Raw genomic sequence first — 14,880 nt, forward strand, 5'->3', positions numbered from 1 at the left:
CTTTGATTAATACTTTTAGAGAATGTTTTTCCATTTTGTCTTTTCATAATTGTTTTCTGAATACACTATCTGTGATAATTTTAATTCTGGTTACTTTTTACAAGATGCTACAGAATGATTTTTTTGTTCACAGTCTCATTCACTTCAACTTCATTTCTAATTCCTTAAACACTCAACAGTTGTATTTGTTGCAAAAAGTTCTCATTTCTGATGACGCATTTTCCTCTGCAGGAAATACTTTGCTGAATTTAACATTTATTCCATCTTTGTAAATCATGCAGCGTGTACTTTCACATTACTAGTCCATTTGCATACTTTATTAACTAGCACACAAAACTGGTAAGTGTGGCTGTAATCTACCTTCCAGATTTATAGAATATTTGATAAATAATCTCATCATATATTTGAATTTTCAGTCTTTGCAAATGTGGCAAAAAAAAAAAAGAGAAGGTTTTGTGGTTATATACACCACCAGTAAAATATTTATTGTTGTATCTGATACTTCACAAAGCGATTTTCTAATTTTTCTGTGCAGCCAATCTTCAGCAGGTTTACACCTTTTTGTGGAAGTATGTTAGAAAAAATACCCATGAAGCTTTCTCCTCACTATTTCCCATGAAGCTTTGAGGACTTTTGCAAAACCAGCCCCAGGTATTCAAGTCAAGCCTGTGGGAAATAAGGACTACAGACAGGATCAATGAAAACATTACTGTCATCATATGGTTTGGCAAGGAAGAACCGGGTTCAGAAAACCAAGAAAGAATTGGATTAGTCTGGTTTTCTGTATGTCATTCCTACCTTTTTCTTTCCACCTATCCATTCCTACCCACTTCATCCACTGCTTAGCCAGGTATCCCCTGCTATTCATGCACACTGCCTCACTCATACCAGCACAAGAGATTTGCAGTATCAGAGCAAATGTTCCACAAACATATATGAACCTGTTTACATATACATTTACATATTTATATGTAAAATAAATTTTGGAACCTGTGAAAGCATTTTTTCCAACATCCTTGTTCCAAAGGTAACGTTTCAATGTTACCCTGCCTTTCAGTTACTGCTTTGGCTTACAAAACTACATTTACACTGGCTCCATGGCTCCCTACATTCATGTTCTGGCTCACAGCTTGGGTCCCTTGCCCAGATGGGGGCTCAGAGGATGCACTTGCTTGTGCAATTGTTATTGTGCTGCTTGCAGTATGATCACCAGGAGTTCATATCAGCATACCACTAGAAAGATGGAAGGGGGGGCAGGGAACCACACCATTAACTGAAAGCAGTACTCTGAATTATCATGGTGTATTTCTATCAACAATTAGTACACTGAAAATTCAATAGCTTCTGATAAGGGGTGGATAACTCATCATTTCCACCAGCAGTTTATACAGTTTGTTGATCTAATTTTGCCACAGGCAATTATTGGATTTCATTACAGAACTGGTCAACCCCCCCAACCCCACTGCCAAAAATACTTTTGCAGAAATGTTATCCAAACAGAGAAAGAAGCTAAAAAGGCTTTCAGCAGATCCCCTCACATCTCCCATGGTTTCAGGGATTTTAAAGCTAAAGGGACAGTCAGACCATCTTGTCTGACCTTCCTATCAATAACGGGCGTTAAGATACACTACCCAGCTAATATGAAGTTTTTGAAGGTTATCAGTATCAAGTAACACTCATGTTTACTTTCATTTCAGCCTTACTGATATGAGGAGTTAAGAATAGGCCTTTTATGGCATACACAAAGAAAACAATGTGGTATGGTCTGGTCTTAGTTATAGCACATATGTATCTGTTCTGCCTAAGCTGTAATGAGCAAATGTTACAGTGAAGGCTGTCCTACTACCATTGAGAGCAAATCCAACAAGTGAGAAAAAAAATTCCACCTAACAAATCATCGTGGTAACAATGCCCCACAATATCATCTCTTCAGATCCCTGGGGTTTTTTCCCACCTTCCATTCCATCAACTGTAGGCATGTCCTGCTCAGCTCCCTGTCTCCCCCGGGGCTCACCTAAGCATGCCTTCCCAGCCCACCATGTCAATATAAGCAGTGAATAGGCAGCAGCAGCATTTGCTTTTTTCTCCAGCTGCCTTGCAGATATTTTGGTGGACTAATGGAGAGTGGAAACTTATGAACATGGCAAAGGTCAGGGAATGTGGCACAACTCAATAAACCAAACCATCCAGAATACGTCAGGCTCAGGAGAACAGGGCGGAAAAGAATAACAAAGAATATTCAACATTACTTTAAAAATTAATGGTCCTTTGCCCAAAGGTCAGTCCCCTGAACAAATACTCTCTAGGGCTACAGATGGTCCCTATTTTTTTCCTCAACAGTAAATACCCACAACAATTCCTAACAGCAGCTATTATGGCTTCAAAAGGTACAGTCCCCTGAGGATCTCCTCTTGCTTTCAAGAAAAATTAAACTTTGATTTTCACTCATGGCATTGTGCAGCTCATCAGTGTAATCTGCTCAGGAGGTGGGGTGGGTGACCTGTTTTATCTAAGTCTATAGTCTAAATCAATTTCAGCCCCACTGATGTGCTTTACCCAAAACTTCTCTTTCTACAGAACAGCACAACAGCAGCAGCTCTGAATGAGAGTTTTTGTATCAAACTGCACAGGGAATTCAAAGTAAGAAAACAAATTTAAATATCCCAGTTTTGAAAACTCCTTCAGATGCTAAGGTCCGTGGTTGTGTAGTCTTGTGGACTTAGTGGAACAGAAGGTTTTCTACAAACTCATAAAATACAGCACTTCATATATAAAGTACACAAAACCTTCAACAAATTACATCCCTCTATATGTTCCATCTGTATAAGCTACTAAACAATGATCATTTCCATTTACTAAATGAATATAGCTATGCGAATTCTTTTTGAAATGGTACATGGTTTGTTTTTATGTTATCAACGTGAGTAGTAGGTGTAATTTAATTGAAATTAGAACAGCAGTGACTTGCTATCTAGCAAAACGAATTGTGCAGCCCATTCCTTGCATACTGCTTATTAGTTTCCTTGGTAACTTGTAATCATTTGCCTTCCTAAAACAGATGAGATGTCAAGAAATATGTACTGTAGTAGTGGTTTGATACATCAAAAAGAAAAGTGCTGTAATGACAGCATAATAAATCTTAACATGAAAACTTAATGGCCACATTAGTGACATACTAACTATAGTCTCAGATTCATGCTGCTCACCATTGCATTGTTTTATTTCATAGCATGGCTGTGACTTGCAGTAGTATGTGAAGCACCTTCCAGCACCCACTCTGAAATTAACTCCAGACTAAACATTTAAAAGCAGTCATTTTATATACTAATAAAATCACACAATTAAAAGATGGCAGCTCTTCCTAGAGTGATGCTACTAATTAGAGAAATCTTATTCTGATTCATTTTAGTTGTATACATTGTGTCAACAAAGATGAAATCTTTACATGCTGACATTAGATGTATTCCCAAAGTCTGGCATCAAGTTCACCAATGTCTCTACACATTTCTGACATGGTTTCTTTTCAAGGGAGTAATATTAAAAAAACAACCCAAACCAACCAAAGAACCACCAGAGTTTCCAAACCAGGAATAAAGAGAACAAAAGGAGTGTCATCTCAGTTTGGGAGGAGATACTGGCCAGTGATTTCCAGAGTTTGAAAACAGATTTCCAGGAGCTGTCTGCATGATGTACAGTAAATAAAGTTCAGCAGGGTTTTGTGTGTGGAGGGGAAGGTTAAAAAGAAAAAAAGAGCTGTGAAGGAGATGGAAGCAAGGGTGGATTTCCTGGGATTACAAAGGCATTGCCTAAGCGTGAGGGTATGAAATCAGGAAGGCCAAAGTTTGAGCTGAGACTGGAAAGAGATGTGAAGGACAACATGAGATGTTTCTGTAAGTATATCAACCAGAAAACAAAACAAAACAAAACAAAACACAAAAAAACAAACACAAAAAAAACCTAGGGAAAATGTTGGTCCACTGCTGAAAGTGACAAGGGACATAAGAAAGTGACAGAAGACATGGAAAAGCTTGAGGTACTTTATGACTGCTTTATACAATCTGCCTTCATGCCTTGCAGATCTCCTAGCCCAGTAGTAGAGTTTGGAGGTGGACTACAAGGTAGGTGAAAAACTGTCTGGACAGCCATGCCCTAAGTCACTGTTCCAAAAATCTAACCAACAGCTTGTTAGAAGTGTTGTTCCTTAGGGGTTGATACTGACACCAATACAGTTTACCTTTATCAGTGACATGGAAAACTGCACTTAAAGCAATGTCCTGAACATTGAGCAGTGGAAGGGGCAACGACTGATAAGCTGGAGGGCAAGGCTGTCCCATAGAAGGATTTTGAGAGATGAGAGAAATTGGCTGACAGGTACCTTGAGAAGTTCAGCAAAACCAAATGCAAAGTCATGCATATATGAAGATATACCCTCCACCAGTACAGGTTGGAATGAAATTGGCTAGAAAAGAGCTTTGTGTAAGTACTTGGGGTCCCAGTGGATGTCAAATTAAATGAGTCAGCAGCGCACCATTGCAACAACAAGGGCCAGCCACTGACAAGAGAATAGCCAATAGATCAAGGGAAGTGATTTTTCTCCTTTATTTGGCACTTGTGTGACCATACCTAGAATACTGCATCCAGTTTGGGTCCCCACTATGAGAGAAATATGGACACACCAGAACAAGTTCAGTGTAGGGCCATCTGGTTAGACGTATAGAGCACACAACATACAAGGGAGTGTGTTTGCCTGGAGAAAAGGATAAGGGGGAATCTAACTGCTGTCCAACTATGAGACAAGGTAGGGCAGGACTCTTCCCAGAGGTGCACAGTATAAGGTCAAGAGGCAATATATTCTTTCAGTAAGAGATTTTGATTAGACATAAGGGGAAAAAAAAAAATCTCACAATGGTTAAGCTCTGAACCAGGCTGCCTAGAGATGCTGTGGACTTTCCAACTTCAGAGATTTTTAAAACTTGCTGGACAAAGCCCTGAACAACCTGAACTAACTTTGAGGGTAGCCCTGCTTTGAGTTTGGGCTTAATGACCTCCAATGATCCAACCTAAATTATTCTATGATTTGATGATTGAATATTAGCAACTGCAGCATAGAAAGGCTTTTGGCATCTTTAGAGTTAACTGGCAACTGAATAGGGATTTAAGATTGCAGTGGTTATGTTTATGGGGAAAAAGTATAATTATGTTCTGCCTGAAGTCCCAGTTTGGAGCTATGTTTCAGTTTCCGAATCCTTATGGGATAACAGCAGTTGCGTTGCCTTTTAAGTCTGCTGTGAAAACAACTGCAGTAGCCTGAGGTACCTGTAACTATGACAAGGACCATAGCAGGCTCTAATCTCTCTAAGTAGTTACTACATATTTATCTGTAAAGTACCCTTACAACTTACAAATCACACACCACCATTTGAAATCAGAAAAACGTGACTGGTCTACAGACCAAATACCTGACCAAAGATCCAAATAGCTTTCTCTACTGTGGGATTTCACTAAGGCAGGGCAGCAATGACCTGTTCTTAGCGGTGGACCAACTCTATTCTGCTAAAACAAGTGGAACTAGACAAGCTTCTGGCAGTGCAGCTAAACCAGGGAATATAGAATGAAAAGCGAAAAATAAATAATGAGGAAAGGAAACTAAGGAAATACATTAATTCCAGGGAGACCACCACCAATGTTTGATGTGGGTAGGACAGGTCAGTACTGGGCAGAAACACATTCTTTTAAATAAATGGGGAAACAACAAGGCTAACGTTCCTCAGCTACTATACATATACTTCCTTGAGTTTGTTTCACCTGCATTAAATCATTTGCTGTCTTGCTTATCTTTGTTTTAAATCTGCATGTTGCTAACAGTTAAGTAATTTGTGAGCCAAGTGGGATAAAAGCAAGAGTTCTCCGATCTTTCCTCTGCCCCTGCGCACACTTGCGGTGGCAGAGATGAATTACGCATCCACACATGCCAGCCCCTCTAGGCACATTTTTGAACACCCCTGGGAAGAAGGTCTGTGATTTCTTACACTGTGGTCACCCCCTCTGCTCTCTAATAGTACATGAAGAGCACAATGTGTACCACTGTTGAAGCCTCTGGAGATTTTAGCAGCTAGGCCCTAACAGTGCGAACCAAAAAAGGAGCTAAAAATTTAACATGAGATTTGAGCAGAATTTTGGCAACCCTTAATTGAACATTTTGATCCACAAAATTCCTTCTCTCTAGCTCAGGAAATACTTGAATCATACAAGTGCCTGCATTTCCCTCCTGTAAAGTGTCATGCCCCATAACACAGGTATTGACAACGTTGACACATAATCCTAATGCTAATCTATGCCTAATGCTTTTCCAGATTTCAGAATGCCAATTTAAAGGAATATAGGCTCAATATAGTATAAAATACCTAAGTCAGAGCAGGAAGAAACTGTATCCGTACACCCTGTTAACTAACACTCATGACACCTCCTAATACTTCACATACATGCTAGGGGCTTCTTGCTCAGCAGCCTGGTCAGCTGCTGACCTGCCTGTCTACTGGATGACAAGAAGGGTGTTTTGCACTGGGAATTGACCTCTGATGCAAGCCACATGTCTACAACATGGGTGTTACAACATCTAAATTTTAAAGCCTAGCGTCTGTCTTGGGAATCCGCAAGTGTATCCCAAATGACATCTTCTTGCTGGGAGCAGAGAGAATGCATTTTTAGCCACTTTTCTCTAGGCAGGCTCTTAATTAAACATTGTCTGTCCCACAAAGAAATCTTTCCCTCCTACTGTCTTGCATCTTTCCCCAGACCAAGGACAATACCAGCAAAGAAGTTTATCCCAAGCAGTGTTGTCACCAGCACAGATTCTTTAGCTCTGTGATTTTGGGAGAGGATAGAGCAACCCAGGGAAACAAGACTAGGAAATCTGTCTTAGGAAGCTGGTGGGGAGTTGTAAGAGCAGTCAAAAGATTGGGATAAATTCTTCAGTGGACAGGGAGATGGGTGATTATGAATGTAAATATTTTCTTCCCATGTAATTTTATGGGGAATAGTATTTCAGCAATACTACCATTTATATTGGGCTGAGCATACTGCTCAGTGTAATATTTAAGCCCAGTAACTGGTGGTTACTCACCAGTTTCATGACAGTTCAAACACTAGATAGAATCTTAGACCAGACCTCATTCTCCTGTAACCAAACACAGCACTTCCTCAGATTCCACATTCAGTAGCAGATGTCTCTCTTGAATAATTGCCCAACACCAGGAATGGCCATCATACAAAGCGATCTCCCAGCTGCCTTTACTAGACTGGAAAAAAAAACCCCAAACCCCCCCAACCAAAAACCAATCCTTTTGCAAGAGGTCCATTTCTTCAATTTCTGCTCTGTTTCTTTACCACTGATTTCTCCACCAAACCTTATTGTCTGTGTTAACCCATAACATACCATGAGGTGTAACAGAGATTGGAGCAAGGTGAAGAGCACACAGACATAGCACTTCAGCCCTTCGATGGCTACAAGAGGATGTTTATGCTACCAGAATAGTTTCTTGCTCAGCAGTCCTGGGACATGTAAATTTGTGCTTTGGCCACATGAAAATATTTAGGCAGTTACTGTCCAGGTGGCTCTGGATGGGGAAGCTTCTGTCAACCACACCTCAGCCGAGAAAAACCCTGAGACAATCGGTACATTTTGTTCCTATAAAATAGCAGTAAGCTATTTACAGCTTCTGTCAGGATAACATGCAACTGTCAACAGTCAAATTGCTTAGGAAATAAGAGGGGTTTTGCATGACTGAAGTATTTAATCTATAGTAGCTTAACATTAAAGAAGAGAACAAGTGGATATAGCAGTTCTCATGGAAAATTTTCACAGCCGTGGTCTTTTGGTAAGACAGCAGATATTTACGGTGGAATATAACCATTTTTAACAGGGGTCATCTCCCTGATTATGGTTTGACAATAACACTTGTTTTCCAAACTATGTGCCAGATCTCAGCCACCAAAAATTGCTATAGGCCTAGAAAAACAATGAGGCTATGCTGATTTAGACCAGCTAAGCAGCTAGCTCTGAACTTTCAAATCAAACAGCCTCAGCCTTTATAGAAGGAACACCCCTGTATAAAATTAAAACTTCATATTTCCATCCAACAAACAGCTCCGTGCAGTGAAAGCAAATACCTGATTTCTGATCAAGTGCTAAAACTATTCTGGTTTCTCAGCTGGGGAATTTTTTTAAGCGGCTAACAAATAGGGTGAACTACATTTCTTAGAGTGGATTGAGTTATGCTGGAAATAAGCAAGGCATATCACTGGTCTCAGAAAACTTTTATATGCCCAATATTATTTACACTTAAGGAGATTTATTCCTGCTGTCCTCAATGAACTTCTGCATTTGCTGCAGAATTCAGCTTCTTTGATTTAGCATGATGATCCCATACTGTGAATACTGGTGTTTCACTGAAATGCTGGTCAGGAGGAGGAGGTCTCAACTGCCTTTGGTCTGTCCTTTGTGGTCAAATGTAAAGCTCATTGTTTCCATTCCCTTTCCTGCTCTTTGACTGCAATTTCCAGAGGCAAAATCATCTCTTCTACTCTTTACAAAGTATGCGGTAATATTGCCAGAGTCCTGTGCACACCCACAGGCTCTGCAGCCTCCTCCTCCTCCCAGGGGTCCAGCTGCCTGGGCTGAAGGCCAGCTCTGACAGGGCATGGCCACGTAACCTGGGATCAGACTGCTGGTGAGAGAAGGAGCTGAGAGACACCTTGTCCAGGACCTCTCCCCCTTGGCTTGGGAGTTGCATTTAAACTCAGGCTCTTCCCTTGGAGGATGCCTGAGCTACTCTGTAGGTCTGCCTGTGCCTGGCACTGCACCTTGCTCATCCTGACTCAGTCGTGCTAACCCTGACATAGTACCTGCCTCGTCGCTACAGACTGGTCTGGATAGACCTGGACCCTTAACTTACCTGGTCACTGTCACTGGACCTGCTCTGCTCACCTTGCTTCCACCCTTGCCTTGCAGCTCCCCTGGTCCTGTGGAACAGCTGAGAACTGGTGCTCTCTGAAAACCATAGTGGTTTCCTGGAGAGCTTCCAACGTGTTAATTTTTGCTTAAAAAAACCCCAACACAAAACCCCACCAAAAAAAACCCTAATTCAAAACTGTTACAATTAATATGCTTGAGGCAGTAAAAACTTTCCTCAAAAAAAATTCTTCACTTCTAAGATTGAAACCAAAATTACCAACAAGGATTTTTATTTTTTTTTTAAAGACTCATCTTGCATATGGGAGACTCAGTTTTGTGAGCATGCTCTACCACATGCAGGATTTCACCTTGGCTGTTCCACATCCTGAATTAAAGTGCAACTTGCTTGGATTGGATTAATTTTTGACATCTAATATTTGCCTAACTTTTCCATCAATTTCAGACACATACAGCACAGATGTCTACTTCTCATCTATCATCCAATGCTTCCTTTGCAATCTGTGGAGAAAATAAGCACTTCCAGGGCACAAGTCATCTCATCCTACAGTGGACTTTTAATAGAGGACAGCTGTATCAAGTCCCTAAATCTGCATTTAGCAAAAGGTAGCTGTGGAGGTGTGGACATCTACACTACTGTGGGTAGTCATGAAGGAATCGTACAACTCAACTGATAAGTGGGTGGTGGGGGAACTCCTTTAGGACCTAGGTAAGGCTCCTAGGTGCTAACACAAGTTCAGGTCTCCAGAATCAGAACAAACAGATGAACTTGAATGTCATATCCCAGACTGCCAGTCTTTTTTTTCTCATGAAAAATTGAAAAGCTTTTTAGTCTATGCTGGGGTGTAACAAAAACAACTTTTAAGACCTCTATTTTGTCATAAAATGAAATTCTCATTTTATGATCACAATCAGAGTCTTTAGGCACCAATACAGCAAAAATAAATAATAAATGGCCAAGCTGTAGTGAAATGACAAAATTATCAACCACGTTCTGCATAGCTCCAAAATACAGATTTCCATTAACAGATGGCATAATCTATGAAGACTTTGAATTTAACTGCTCTCATACTCAGGATGCTCAGATTGAAGATAAAACAATGGACTAAACTGCAAATCTACAAATGTTGCAATATTTGTTTGATGAGAAACTCAGTCTAAACTGTATTTAACATTAATTAAGAAGCCAGAAATTAAAATTGTTTTGGCCTCAGTTGTAAGGAAAACAGAAGGCTTCCTTTTTTAGCCAAAACATTTTGGATTATGTTTTTGTGCTGTAGTGACACAAAGCTTTTAATTCCGTAAAATGTTTTGGAACACACTTCATATGGAAGACTATTCCAAATCAACTAATAACATACTGAACGTATCGCTGAGATTTGACTCATAGGTTTTGGATATTGGGGTTTGCTTTTTGGGCCAGAGGTTGTTTGGTTGGCATGTTGGGGTTTTTTTCCCCTTTTGGTTGGTAGCAAAATATGGCATTGAATGGAGAACAGGAATGTAGATGTAGTGTGCCAAACCATATATCCAGTCCCCCCTGAATGAGGTAAATCTGTGACTTCTGGAAGAAGAATATTTTAAAAAATTGAAGACAGGCAGATGTCAAGTGGGAATTTATTTACCTAATTATTCCCTAAAGCCTGAACTGAATGCTAAGTGCTGTGACTCAGACACCCAATAACCAGTCCAGTAACTGCAAAAAGGCCTGTATTTTATTGCTGAACTTTAGGAACTCCACAGATTAGCTGAATGGCTCCTTAACCAAATGGCATAGTCATACAAGATATAGGCATTTCTACACTGAAGAACACAGTTCACAGGATTCAGCAACCTCAGTGAGGAGTCTGAAATGAGAGAGGAGCTAAGAGGCCTTCCACTTGAACTTCAGCCTCTTACTCTGCCACAGGTCTCTGTCTCCCTTTGGGATACTCAGCTGTAAAGTCCCTAGTAAATCCTTGACCAAGATAAAAGACAAGCAACTCTTAAGAGGTTTAACTGTATTAAAGTGTGGTTGCTGAACTCTGCATATTTTCATGAATTCAGTGAACTAGAGATCTTTCTTTGCTTTCAGTACTGTTAAATATTTTCACTCATCTGTCTGAATTTTTAAAAGCATGAACTATGCTTAGCAACTGATCATGATAGATATATTTTGACATGAGATTGTCTAAGAAAACTGTACTGAATCCTATTTCAGCAAGAACGTGACAGACTGTTCCAACTGACATACAGTGTCCAGAAAGCCACCACCAAACATACCTACCTACACTCAGGTTTGGAACGCTTAATTTTCTGACTGGCTATCGTTTTGTGAATAGATAGGTGAGATAGATCCTGGGAGATTCAGAAGTCTTTTTCCTATGAAATACCAACCCCTGTATTTCTTACATTTCCTTCCCTGACTCGTCAAGTAATGAAGTCAAGTCACTAACATCTTTTGGAGTGACACACTTAAGTATGCACACGGAGAGAAAACAGCACAGACTTGCTGACTGGCTCATTGTGTCCAGTTAGCTATTGCCACAGCAAATGCAGCACATAACCCCATTTGTAAGCAGGACAGAGGCCACCTGAGGAGCAGCTCAGTTTTTGCCTGCTTAGCACCTTTTTGACACCTTTTTTGTGTTCTAACACTTAGAAACATCTTCTAATTTCCAGCCAATTTTCACTGGTGAGTTTATAGACATTTATTCATGTGCTTATGCTTGAACACCATCTTAGCTTGAATAGCTTTCTTCTTTTCCTGATGGCTACCACTGTTTCCATCCCAGGATGTGTAGGGAGCTATTGGATCCCTCTGTTCCTCAACCTTCCACTCCTTATTCTAAGCATATAGGTGTTATTATATTATTTTCTCATCTACTAGGTTCTCCACTTACCCTCAACTCTTTTCTAAAAAGTCTTAATTGTTCTTGATCATGACTCACTGAAGTTATCAAAATATAAAGTTTTTATTCTGTGGTGGAATAATGTAGAATATACCTCAATGAACTTTTTTGCTTTTTTTTTTTAAACAGCTGTATCAAATTTGTAACTCATTGTCACCAATAGCAATACCTGTGGGTTATGCTCTTCTTCAGCTATTTCCAACTGCTGAGTTCTTAGAGCTACTCGTTATGAGATTCTAAATACATGATTATCCCTTTCTTTTCTATCGAGTTTCAGCTCCTTTCTATTATACCAGTCCTCAAGGTCATTCTGTTCTTTCTAGAAAATATCATGTTCCTTTCTATATTGATGATAGCTCCTAACATGTTATCAAGGAATTTCAAGAGCACATGCTTTTTTCTGTATGACAAATCACCAGTGAAACCAGATACAACCTAAAATTTATCCTGAGAAACAGCCTTCTACCTTCTCTCCCCACCTTAATAATTCTCCTTACACTATAATCCATGCAGCCTTCACTTCAGTTAGTTTCTTTCAAAATTGTTGTCTGAATCCTCATAGTATCAATTTAATAATTTTTTATGGGTCACTGTCTCAAATAATTAATTAATCTGGAAAAATTAATGTACCCTTATCTAATAAATTACCAAAATATTGATAATTTTGTCTCACCTAACTTACATATGAGAAGACACAGTTGTTTTCTAGCCCACTGCCTTTTCCATGTGGTTGATAATGCTGACTTTTAAAAAGCCCTCAGGCAGGTATCAGGGTTTTAAATAGCAAGGTATAATTGCCCCAGTCACCCCCCCTCCACCCTTTTTTTATTATAGACATTATATTGACTACTTATCAGTCAAAACTACTATTACAAACTACCAGACCATGAAATTTTACTCTTGGACTTATAAAAATGTCATCTAAATTTACAATGTTTCTGAAGTGGGAATGGATCAGGGCCAGTTTTTGTGAAGCCTTCAGTACTCCTAGTACCCACTAATTTAAATGTGCATTGTATCACTAAATGAAGGGCTTATAGTGGTTATCTGTCAGGTCTAGGAAGAATATTTCATTATCCTGATAAATAACTTGGTCTCAGGTTTGAGGTCTTCTACTGCAATGCTGGAGATTTGTCCATAGCTGGAAATATATTGTTCAATGATACCTACAAACTTCTCCAGGTCCAGATTGTTGCAATGCACTCATCAGAATTAAAATTGTTCTCACATTTGGGTTCAGAAGGAACTTCCCTACATTAAATTGCCTGAACCATTACCCTCTCTTGCTTTAATGTAATGCAGCTGTTGGACTCACCTGGATGTTCTCCTGGCAGTTCTTTGATTCCACATCATGTAACCTGTGCTCTTCATCTCCAGTGCTTTCAGTGGGCCCTGGTAGGTTTTGAGGCTTTTTTACTGAAGTTTAAGGTTTTTAGTGAGTTGGTGGCATAGTGTAGATGATTTGCACACTGCTCTGGATTAAACATCTGTTGTATGGAATAGTGATCCATTGCATCCTGCCTCATGGAGCAGAACTGAAGAGCTTCTAAAGTATTTACTGCAGCTGCAAAGTTTCTGACAGTTAGCTGGAATGTCGATATCAATAAAATATGAAAGGCCAGTTTCTTTTTTTTCCCACTGCTTTTCATAGCTTTGTGAAGGAGGTGAAAATAGCTCTAGCTTTTCTTCCAAGGATTCACTTGCCATGCAAAATACCCCAGACAAGAACAGAGAATCTTACACAGACAGGAGGAAGGCTTAACTGTAGCACAGCCAACAAGATTGGTTTCAGTGGTCACTGTTTAAAGCAGCCAATACCGTAATGAGGCGCTCAGTGCAAAACTCCAGCCACAAGCTTGGTTAGATTACACCACTGAAGGGAATAAAGGGTTACTATATTATATACCCATATTATACATCCATATGCTGATGTACCATATTATACACCCCATAAGTGAGTGGGGTGGGGTTTTTTCCTTTTAAATGCTTCTTGCAGTGTCCCATCCTGCTGAGGGAGTCACAAAACATGTGATTCAGGGGAGGGATGGGAGGGAAATGATTGCTGTATGTGTGCAGGGAGGCAATACGTGTGCAGACGTTTGTCTGATCAACTACATGGTGGTTTTAGTGTGTGAAACATTGGAAAAAGACCTACAGCTGTTTCCATCTCCTTTCTAAAACTATAAAAACAATAGAAGAAAGAAATAGACCTCTCTGATTAACACCTACATTTCAGCAAGCTGGTAGGACTTGGGCAACTGCAGGAAGTAAAAAACAATGTGACCCAACATGAGGCTCATTACATTTTTATTTTTTGTTCTCAGGTGTTCCTTCTGGGTACCAAAACTTACCTTCGTCATTTTATTCTGATGGACAAAACAGATTCAGGGAGCAGTTTGACTGGCAATAAAGTCATGGACAAGACTACATTGAAAATATGTCTGAAAGAAAGATTACACTTTGGGGTGGGGGACATCATCCACCAAACTGAAACACTTGTAAAAAACCCTCAAATCAGGATTTTTTTCAGATTGACATCCTCTATGTTATAAATGTGACAGAATGACCACATTAGGAACCTGTAGGAGTGCTGCTTCTCCCCATCAAGCCACAAGGCAGTTTTGAGGCAGTTATAACAGGCTGTTATAAAGGCAGAGCTTTGCCCATATGCTATCATCTCCCACTGCTATGCCTCAAAGAATGTCTGCACTTGGCAGTCTGTGTTTTGAGCAGACAATTTTCACCTGATACACGTGTCAATGAGAACTGTTCCCATGGCAAATGCCAGCCATCAGCCACAAGCTGAAAAAGGGCTGAAGTTGTTAACAAATGCTGCAGGCATTTGTAGTGAGAAAATAGTTTACGGTTTTTATCCTTTTTTCTATTGCCTTTGGACTCAGAAAAACATAGCTATTGTTACTGAACATAAGAAATAACAATTACATTTAATTAAACCTTTGAAGAATCCCAAAAGATGAACATTTCAGGAAACTCTGAAAGTCTAAAAAGCTATCTGTG

This window comes from Buteo buteo, chromosome 2 (assembly GCF_964188355.1).
Source record: "Buteo buteo chromosome 2, bButBut1.hap1.1, whole genome shotgun sequence".
In the NCBI taxonomy this organism is placed as follows: domain Eukaryota; kingdom Metazoa; phylum Chordata; class Aves; order Accipitriformes; family Accipitridae; genus Buteo; species Buteo buteo.